Genomic DNA, 11,404 nt, shown 5'->3' with positions numbered 1-11,404 from the left:
TTAAAATAAAAAGTGCTCTGAGTGACTAGCAATATAGGTGAATAAAAAAAATTATCAATAGGTACCTACGTTAACAATTATGTTTATATTAACATTATAACTAAAATACCTACTCGGTTTATAATAAAATAACAAAAAAATACCTGACACACAAGTAAATCTTAGTTTAACAATCTAAGTTTAATGTATGTAGATTATTAATAAATAAATAATAAATTTTAATCTCAAAGCGCCATCTATTGAACGTATTTTGTACTAAGATTACCAGAAGGTAATCTTTCAAATACGATTTAACATAAGTCAAGTCGTATCTAACAGATGTCGCTCTCTTTTTTGTTTTGTAAATTCGAATTAGCTACAAAATAATCTAATCGATGGCGTTAATATAATACGACCATAAAGAATGCTTTCATAAAAGTAAGAAGTTCTAGCCATGGTAATGGCATTTTTATTTAGTAGGGTAATATGAAAAGTAATCTCGTAGCGCTGTAGTCAATACAGAACAAAGCGCGTGTCTATGGTCCGATTTGTTCAATTTCTGACAGTCAGTTACTGCTTCTATTGGAAGTGGCTTGTGTCGTTTGTGCGAAATACATTTCTCGTGTAGATGCTATTTGTTTTTTTAAATGTTGTGACTGACATTGATACAAAATTGTGGGTTTGTTTATCTCAAGTTTAAGTGAAGTGATTTAGGTGTTGTTAAGTTAACATTTTCGTGTTAAAAACATGCTGTAGTAGTCAAAAATCGTCTGTGTTAAACCAAGTTTGCCGGCTGTCTTGTTATGGTGAGTACAATCGATATTTACCCCCTTTTATTCGGGATCGTGCAGCTTTTTGGTTTTTAACACGCTTCAGGACTTTTTGTTACATATTTTCGACAATATTTCGCAACGACACATACCGTAAATAGCGTTTATTTCTTGTGTTATTAAGCGCATGATTACGTCCGATTTACATCGTTTACTGTCTTCAAACATTCAAGTTATTTCTTTCTATTGCATTATTAGTGGTTCTGGCCAATTAACTAACTAGTAGATTCGCAAGATCGATTGGAAGTATGCTAGAGAAGTTTTATTTTTTGTTTATCTTTACAGTTGTGTTTCTTGGCTGTTGCCATAATGAATAATTAAAATAACTTTCTCATACTTAACTGTATGTCTTAATATGGTAAGATTTTATGACGTATAAACAAAGGAGATTGTTTACTTGATTATATTTTTAATTTATGCTTTTTTTAAGACAAGGCACTGGAAATATTTTATGACTAATTTTATTGTCAGTTGAACAATTCATATAAGAATGCAACTAGTTTTTATTTTGGGAATTTATAATTTTGTTTTGCTGCCTAATATTTATGAAAAAAAAGTTAGGTTTCATAAAATTCCTGTTATAATATTTAAAAGTTAGTAAGCAACAAACATTTGATAACAAAATACATACAAGAGAAGAAGTAATAATAAAAATACATACATACAATGACCTTTTAATTAATATGATTACAATTCTTTTTTAGAAGTACTGATTAATATGAACATAAATTATTTAAGAAAAGCATATGATATGATAAAAGTATTCTTCTTCCAGGTATCATTATTAAAAAAAAAAAAAACAAAATAATTTAATTATCTATGGTAAATTATTTTTTGTACTATTGAATAAAATGATTAACTTGAATATCTACATATTTAAGTTAATTTTATTATTATTCCATTGCAATGTTAGTTAAACATAAGATATAATACTGACATAATTTATATCCAAAAATAGAGTGTTATTATTGATATTTCTATACTATTTGTTGATGGAATAAAATAAATAAAATCAAAATGAGGTTGAAAATTTAATTATTGATTTTAATTTTAGTATATCAAATTCATTATTATTAAAATGATATGAAATGTTTATAAAGCAAAATAAACTCACAAATATAAGCTATTAAACAAAAACTATGAATAGTATAATGTATTTTATATATAGGAATATGTGATACCGAATATCAGTTTAAAATGACGCAACTCTATAATAAAATAAATTTAATTATTTCTCATTTTAAACTTTATATTATTTAATATGAGTAACAATTGTCTCTAAATGAGTGACGAGTGTTGAATATTTTATCATAATTTAACACTCGATAGGCAAAATTGCTTTTTATATTTTAAAGTATATTCTTAAATAGACATATCTTGATTATATTGTATCCAGTTATTAAAATATACTTATTGTAAAGAATTCAAATTATGTTATCTTTGTGTGGTGTTAATGTAATGCTGTCTTTTTCTCGTGTATAAGAAAATTATAGGATGTCTCTTTCGATCTGTCAATTTTTTTTTTTGTTCAAATATTGTGCACATCCATACACCAGTATTATTATTAATATTATACATAATGTACAAAAAATTACACCAATCAGATTGTCATAAATACCTTAAAAATATATATATTTGTGAAATAAATGATTAAAAAAATAAACATTTTAATTATATTAAAAGTGTACTTTCAATATTATCATTTATTATTAGGTAGGTATTTCATTACGCTTATGTTTTATGGCTACTGTACTGTCGGCGATGTGATTACGATATCGGAAAGACAAGGCATACCCATCATGGAAGGGGGACTCCATGATGGGTATGTTCTACGATAAATAACGTATGTGAAATCGAACGTACGTATAATTTTAATGAATAGTCAAAGCATTCGATACTTTTTATAGAATTGCTTAACAAACAGAAATTGTGACGCGAATCGAAAAAGTAAATTATTTAGATACTATAGTGATAAGTTGTCATTCAAAAAGTGTTCATAGTGTATATAAAATGATTCCAATTCGTAGAAACAGACAATGTATAGAAAATTAAGTAAAATAAACTAGCGCAGTAAAAGACGGTTGACTGATTTACGATTTAGATATAGCACAGATAAAGAATCATTGTAACACGAGTCCGTTGAGGCATTATAAATACGTACTTGTGCTTCTCGTTTTAAATAAAGTGTTAACATAGAGTACATTTATTCTATGCACAGTAAAAAAACATGCTAACGTCGATGATTTTTTTTTTATATTCTCATTTAGTTTATATATATATGTTACGTTGGAACATGATGTTTCTATAAATCAAACTTAAGGTCCTAAATTTATATTTTATTCTTGAATATGAGGATGAAAAATGCCCGCCAATGTTTCACAGTTAGATAAAGATCTCGTCTCTTGTTTTAGAAAAAAGGTTTTATTACCAATTTCTTTTATATTTGATGTAACCTTCGCTATAATCAACTTTCAATAAATTTCACAGCAACTCGTATTCATTTACATAAACTTAGCTAACTGTTTCGCAAACAACCTTATAAATTTTTAATCTCTCAAATTTTATACAATGGATAAAATATAATCAATGTTATATTTTCGAGCTCATTTACTGTAACTAATTACCGAGAAACTGGTGAATAAGAGAAAACAGCTCTCTAGATAAGTTTAAGAGATAATCTAAAATTAGTATTCCTTTAGCGTTCAGAGCAACGCCCTAAGCTTGTACTTTATTTTTTATCTGTCACACATGTGGCGAAACACTGTTTACATGTTCACACACAAACACACACACATACACACCACATATGGAATTGAACCATATCGTGACGTCACATGCCTCATTCATTCCCGCCTTTATAATAGAAGATCCATTAACGGCCGTAAGCTCTGTTACGTGGTTATCTTGATTTTTGATATTATAACAATTTTTAGCAAAAGTGTCATGCTTAATTTTATTTTGACTACTGCATATACTAATACTATCCTATTAATGTTGTTTGTATATATAACTTATTTCATCTACTTGTTGATAGGTCTTGGTCGTTCTTTCTTTATGTGCAAGCCCGTCTGGGTAGGTATCACCCACTCATCAGATATTATACCGCCAAAAAGCAATACTTAGTGTTGCTGTGGTCCGGATTGACGGTTGGGTAAGCCAGTGTAACTAGGCACAAGGGATATATCGTATCTTATTTTCCAAGGTTGCTGCCGTAAGGACTGGTTAATATTTCTTACAGCGCCATTGTCTATGAGCGGTGATGACCATCAGGTAGCCCACTTGCCTACTTTGGCCTACATTTATCGTAAAGAGGTTAAAAGCAAAATAAACAATATTTGACATCAAATTAACACGATATCATTGGTTGAGAGCTTGAATATTAATCTATGATATTCATTTGCGAAAAAATAGCGTCTTTTCCGTCGACGAAGATGTTATCGGACGTAAAATTTAAGTGGAAATATGTAGTTAAGTATAGTAAGATATAACAATAAGATATAATATATTAACCAAGAACTATCTAGTAGCTGTCTGAGTTATTGCATGGATCACGTAAATCTGGGGTTCATTTTTAATATTTATTATTTTTTCCATTGAAATAGGCTATAGTATGATAGCATGCATGCATGCTGATGCAATTATCTTAAATTTCATTAATATCGGTACGTATAGGTATCATTTTATATTTCATTTTATATTTTTAAATTTTATATACTTTTAGATATAGGCCCAGTTGTCGGTTATGTGCTAAATTTGTGTTTATAAGTCATCTAGGCTCAGCGGTGAAGGAAAACATCCTGAGGAAACCTATATATTGCGGAAGAATCCACCAACGTGCATAGGAGCGCAGTGGAAGCTCCAGACCATGTCTTCATAATGTAGAACTAAGCCAAATAGTAGTACAATAATATGCTGTTACGTTACTGTATTTTTCAAAATCAATTATTTCGATGGAGTCAAGTTCGTAGTTTAAAAAAATACAATTTAATATATTTTCAAGTGTAACGTTAACCCGTCAAAAGTGAAAATACCCTCATTTTCGAACGACAAGTCGTGCTTAAATCGACTTCGGAATTGCGACAGTATTTATTCCGAGACGTTGATCTCGAAGGAGAAAAGGACCACGATCTCGGTCATTGTCATTTACTTTAAGTGTACGAGTATAAAGCCGGTGACACACTTTATGATGTATGCACACGGTGACTTAAACTCTAAACACGCGCGTTATATTATAATTTATATTTTTGGTAGCTTTACTATCTTCCGTTGATGTTATATATATATATGTATATCAAAAGAAGATATGCTTGATACGTCATATACATTAATATTTGATTCATCAAGTTTTTTTATAAAATAATCCAACGCTTTAATTACGATGCAAATAAACGTCACAAGTTACATCTCTGTACTGCAGCTGTTTGTAGTATATAGTATATAATGCTTACTAGTATTTACTATATAAATGCCTTCGGAGCCATTATATAGTAAGGCTAGGTTATAAGGGAGATTACAAGGTCCTACGAACAATAAATGTTTTAAAGTTGGACTGTTCTGTAAATACTCCCGTGCAAGTAAGAAAGAGAAGGAGGCATGTAAATCTGATGGTCGGCGTTTTTATTCTCTCCTCTCTCTTAACGGTTGCTAACCCATAGGTTTAAGATAGGAATAGAGAGCATACCTATGTTTGCGCACACTTGTCGTCAATAAAATTTCCCGCGCAGATGGGTAGTCTAACTTTACAACGGCTGCACTGGTCGAATTCTGTCAGGATTGCCTCGAACCATTATAAGTTCTTTTTTTTTTTTTATAATTCGAATACAGAGTATTGAGTACTTGAGCGTAATCCGTCGATTTCTATAAATTAATCAAATTAAATTAAACGCGTTGTAAGCACGTGTTAATATCATACATCAATCATACTTGGGTAACGGTGGTTTTCAACAATTCCTTGTTGTCTCTGTACCGTGACGGTATTGATAAAGACTTGCTCAAAATACATTTTGTGAAATAGTTCAGTTCGTAAATCATATTCATCATCGCAGAGGTTTTGCGTCTGTGCAGGTTCCTTTTTATCAGATATTCTACCGCCAAACAGTAAAATATAGTATAGTTGTGTTCCGATTTGAAGAAGCATTGATGCGATGTTAGTAATGGTTATTACTTCATACAGCGTCAATGGCCATGGGCGGTGGTGACCACTTACCATCGGGTGGTCCGTCCATATAGGACTAGGGATATCTTTGATGATTTCCCTGCTTGAAAAAAAGGTTTCCCGTAGATAGTGCGCAAGTATGACGAGTTAGAATTCGGTTAAGCACCACTGGCTTTGTAGTGCTTAATTTGTGTTTATATTCCATCTCAGCTCATCGGTTAAAGAGTGCGCGTGGTAAAACTTGCATGTAACGTATGAAAGTCGGCAACATATGTATCCAACCCGCACTGGACCAGTGAGATGGAGGAAACTAAAAACCTCTTTAAGAAAGAGGAGCTTCTGATCAAATTCAAAATATTTATTCAATTAGACTCATATAAGTACTTTTGAACTGTCATATTAGTGTTGAATTAAATGTAAAGAAATTAAATTCAACCGAGAAGATCCGGCAGAGGAATGTTTATATATTGTACCTACTAGCTGTGCCCGCGACTTCGTGCGCGTTTTTTGAATTTTAGTTATTTGTATGTATATTGTAACATGATTTTATTGTTATTCTATATATATATAATTCTAAAATAAAAGTAGCCTAAGTTACTCCTTATTATATCCGCTATCTGCCAGCGAAAGTCCCGTCGAAATCGGTTCAGCCGTTCCAGAGATTAGCCGGAATAAACAGACAGACAGACAAAAATTGTAAAAAATGTTATTTTGGTATATGTACCGTGTATACATACATATGCATTTATTAAAAATGGTTTATTTTAATATTTCAAACTTACACTCCAATTTTATTATATGTATAGATTATATGCTACGGGAATTGAGTTAATAACTAGTACAAAAAATCATAAGTGTAGTGTCTCTGTGACTTTATTATTAAACTCGTGTGTAAATGTTACTTTAGTTAGACACGATTAGACCGGAACAGTTTCGATTTTGTTTACGAATGACCTAGATATGTGCTCCAACAGTTCCTAAGTCGACTTAGTCTGTGTACTAATATTTCTTTTAAATAAAAAGTGCGTTTATTTCTATTTAAAATACTAGCTATTAGTCATAAATAAATCTGTTAGTATTATAAATGCGAAAGTCACTCTGTTACCTATTCGCGCTTAAACCACTGAAACGATTTTGATGAAAAAAAAGTGCAGGATTTTAATGTAATGTAATGATAAAATATGATTCAATCACTATTATAGTTCTCAAAACGCGGTTTCATTGTTCGAAGTTCTCGCACAAACAATTCAATATATTTATTTAATTTTGATTAATTACTAGAAAATCCTATACGCAATAACAGGATAAATAGTCACTTAGTATATGACCTTGATTTGTTATATATATTAGGTATTTATATGTTAAAATACGTATTGCTGTTGTGTAACTTATATATATATATATATATATATCGTTTGTTAACAGCCTTCAAAAAAGCTGCAGGCTTCTCATTGGCTTTTATACTGTTATACTAGTCGTAGTAGCTGTATTGGTTGGTCGTTATAAAGGAGTTTGCTTCGTAACAAATTTCATCGAATACGGTTCAGTGGTTCGGCTGTGAAAGAGCAACAGACAGACTCACAGATTATAATATTAGTAAATATGTTTAGGTATCTGTTAGGATCTGTTTTTATTAACTAAAGGAATTATTTATTGAAGGAGATAGTTTGGTGTTGATTTTCATACAGAAAACATAAATTTATTTATGAAATAGAGTACTTTTATATTTTATTAACGTTGTCTTCTAAGTGTATTATTTGGAATCAATACATTTAAATATTGATTTCATACTTAAATGTATAATATAATTACCATACATAAATCACAGATTAAAAATAAACATCGCTCAATTTTACAATTAACGAATATGTATTATTATAGATACAGATAAATAATGAATAATTTATTTTATAAGCTTCTATTTTTAAATAAGTAAAATTAAAACTCCGTTTACATGGTAAAACTACATTTTATAATTATTTATAAATAAAGCTATTAAATTTATCCGCTTTAACATCGCAGAGGTACTATTAAAGTTTATCTCGTAATATAATTTTAAAATATGGCGTATTAAAACATAATTGTATCAAACGATCTCCGCCCCCCCTGTATACCCGGCCTACCCGATGCACTAGCCCTATGCGTTTCTTGTTCTTTTGCGCTCTTTTGAGTTATTTATAATATTAAATATATTATTTTATCATAGTTTTTAGTATACGTACAATATAATAATCATTTATTTCAGGCTATATGCCAATTTTTGTTAGTAACAATTATCTTTTCCTAGTGTTAGTACAATAAATAATACTAAAGAGAACAATAACAAAAATAAAAAGAACTGTTAACAATCACTGCCGCGTCATTCCGTTAGAGATTACACAGCAGTGATTGATATACAAGCAATCAAGTCTGCTGGCGATCATCCTTAGTATGCTGTTAGTGCTGCCACTGACTACGCACTAGGGTTGCGCATCTTTTACGCATCGTGGCATAAAGTGGGTCCTCTGACACGATAATGAAAAAAGATGTGATGGAGATCAGAAACTATTTATATATCTGTTCGTAATAGTGTTATACATATATCTATGTTTATTTATATTTGTTTTATGCTAGTGTGGTCTATTCTAAGTCATACCGCCTGCGCTTTTTTTTTCATACAGTATAGCACCGAAGTCCCCCCCGTTTCTAATTTCGGACCGGTCAACGTATATTGCGCGTAAAGTATCTCTACATAGTATAAAACGAAGTCTTTTCCCGCCGTCTGTACGCTTACATCTTTAAAACTACGAAACAGATTTTAATTCTGTTTTTATTAATAACAAAAGTGATTCAAGAGGTTTATATGTACAATACAAAAACATTTTTTTGGGTTTTTATGATTGATTTCCAATCCTTATTGTACCCGTGTCAAGCCGGGATCGGTAGCTAGGTAGTATTATAAACGCTTGAGTTTGCACGAACGACGGGACGGATTCTAATGAGTTTAGTATAGTCGATTATGTCGTTCGTAATTTATTTTAAAGAAACAAATATTTTCTTACGGCATTATTTACTTCAACGTAATACGTAAAATTATCATTGCATTTACTTGTTACTTAGCCTACAATTTAACCAGAAAGTTTAGCTAAGTAATTAAGTCGAACCTTGATCTCTTAATGTTCAGGAAGACTAGATGACACTCAATTCCATCTTCAGAAGATGAATACATGATAAGTTCAATGTCCACACTAAACTATTATCTTAGCCGAAAATATTTCTAATATGGCGCCGGTGCCTAAATTGGTAACAGCGTAAAAGGTATGGTTTTTGTTTACAACAACCATAGTTCCGTATATACGATGCGGTCATACCATTTTAGCGTAGTTAAAATATAAGCTACAAAAGGAATACATTAAAAGTGTTCACAGCCTTTGTAAATGTTTTTGTCGTTGTCAAATAATTCAGAATTAAAAGGGCGTTTGTAAGTTTGAGTGTTAAAGATTAAATTAAACTTAGGTCGAAATAGGAATGACGCTTTGTTAATAGTAGAGTTTTTAATGGTGTTTGTGGGTAAGTTTTAATACGCATCAAACGAAACGGATATAATGGATTTTAATTAAACTAACATTGATAACAGTTTGTATTCTTTATCACCACCTAGTATAGTTTAATTTATATATTGTGAATTTAATAGCTAGAAGGAAATAAATTAAATCCGATGATGATGCGAACTAATGTGAGTCCAGAACCTTCCTACTAACGAATAATAAAAAAAAAAAAACGGAAATAAAAGTCATAACACGTTCATTTAAATTTGTATATACGTAACTGTTTTTCTATTAAACTTAAAAATTAACCACGTGGGTAAAAACATTAAATAGAATAGAATCGGTACGATCTTGATAATGTAACTAGTTTACAAAGCTGCGAAAGAGGCCGAGCGTTGTTATGGTGCACTACGACCAAAACTACTTGCACTTTGATGCTCTCTTAAGATATGACAACATCGAAATAAACATAAACGATCTAACAGCTCAAGGTAATCTGGTTCAGGTGTACAATGCACCCAATTTGATGAGAGCCATGCGTTTCACAGAGCTAATTAAATCACGTCAGTCTCAAAGAGTTCAGCGTAGTCTGGTTTACTAAACAATGATAATACTGCAACTGTGATAATGACTGTTGCATCATTGGCTTATTCAATTGTGTGATGTTAGTTTAGTCTGAATTGTCATTGACATTCAATTATACTCTGTAGTTTAACGGTTGTTGCTCGATGAAAAGAAAATACTTACCAGTTATTATTTTGATTAACTGAATTAAATATTGTTATCAGTTATTTTTAGTCAAGTAGGTTTAGATCTACTAAACTATAAGGATATTTAGGCCAAGACTATATTGATTTATTTATTAAGTAATCCAACAGCTTGCATAGAAACGTTGATCTCGCTCTATCATGAACTCATGACAATCAGATCAACGGCTCAGGAACGGATAAGTGATAAAACTTACAAACATTAAATATATAGAAAAAAAGTATATAAAAAGCAATATACAGAGGATATGACACGTTTAATTAAAAAAAAAATAATAATAATAATAAAAGATTATTTACAAATAGTCTGTTAAAATTTACTAAAATAAGGTTTGCTATTTACGTTGAGGAAAAACTTCTGTGATGTCATATAAATCCACTGGGTACTAACCAAACGCTTTAACAAATATTGATAGTATTGATTGATTCTTCATTAAAGTTTAATCAAAAATTTCTTAAGAAAGTCATTCGAAGTATTTATCTTACCTTTTGTTATTTGGAAAGAACTATGTCGTTGATAGATTGACGTAATTGGAAAACTTTTGATTGTTGTGGCATTGTGAATTCGTCGATAGATTTTGAGAGAAGGATGTTGATTTCAGTTGTTGCTATGCTGTTTGTGATTTGATAGACTCATTTATGTATTCTTTTGTTGTACAACATATGCGTAAAGAACAGATTGAATGAGTAAAAGAAACAAATGATAAAAAAGTTTAAAGGTTCCGTAAGAGTATATTTTACCGGAAATTTTTAAGGATCATTTTACTGTATCGATATTTAGCGCCTAGTTGTGTGTTTGTAATAGTTTGGGTGAAAAGATAATCTTAAGTCGCAACTACTCTTTTTGAGTAGTTCTTCGTTGACAACTGGATGTGCTGAAAAAAACTCTTCCATCGCAAGCAGTAGTCAAGAAAAGAATGAAATGTTCTCTTTCTCAACTGACTGCGACCCGTGGTTGCCTGTTAGGCTTTTTATTTTAACAATAGTAAACCAAGTTTTTTTTTAAATAAGTTTAGGCAACAAGGCTATTTTTTTTTACATTAGCAGCCTGTAAATTTCCCACTGCTGGGCGAAGGCCTCCTCTCAATTTGAGAATAAGGTTTTGGAGCATATTCCACGACGCTGCTCCAATGCTGGTTGGTGGAA

The 11,404-nt window shown here is 30.8% G+C and overlaps 1 protein-coding gene across 2 annotated transcripts in view; it reads left to right on the top strand.

Moving 5' to 3' along the window:
• The first annotated feature begins 564 nt into the window (after positions 1 to 564).
• Positions 565 to 11,404, top strand: part of LOC125073808 (IQ motif and SEC7 domain-containing protein 2) — a 175,099-nt gene continuing 164,259 nt past the window's right edge. For both annotated transcript variants that reach the window (XM_047684871.1, XM_047684867.1), the window contains exon 1: positions 565 to 785. The gene's annotated coding sequence lies outside the window, so the exon portion shown is untranslated. The remainder of the gene's footprint in view (positions 786 to 11,404) is intronic.

Source organism: Vanessa atalanta, chromosome 25, assembly GCF_905147765.1.
Source record: "Vanessa atalanta chromosome 25, ilVanAtal1.2, whole genome shotgun sequence".
Lineage (NCBI taxonomy): Eukaryota > Metazoa > Arthropoda > Insecta > Lepidoptera > Nymphalidae > Vanessa > Vanessa atalanta.
The sequence above is the reverse complement of the archived record's forward strand: the minus strand, read 5'-3'. Positions and strand labels throughout refer to the sequence as shown.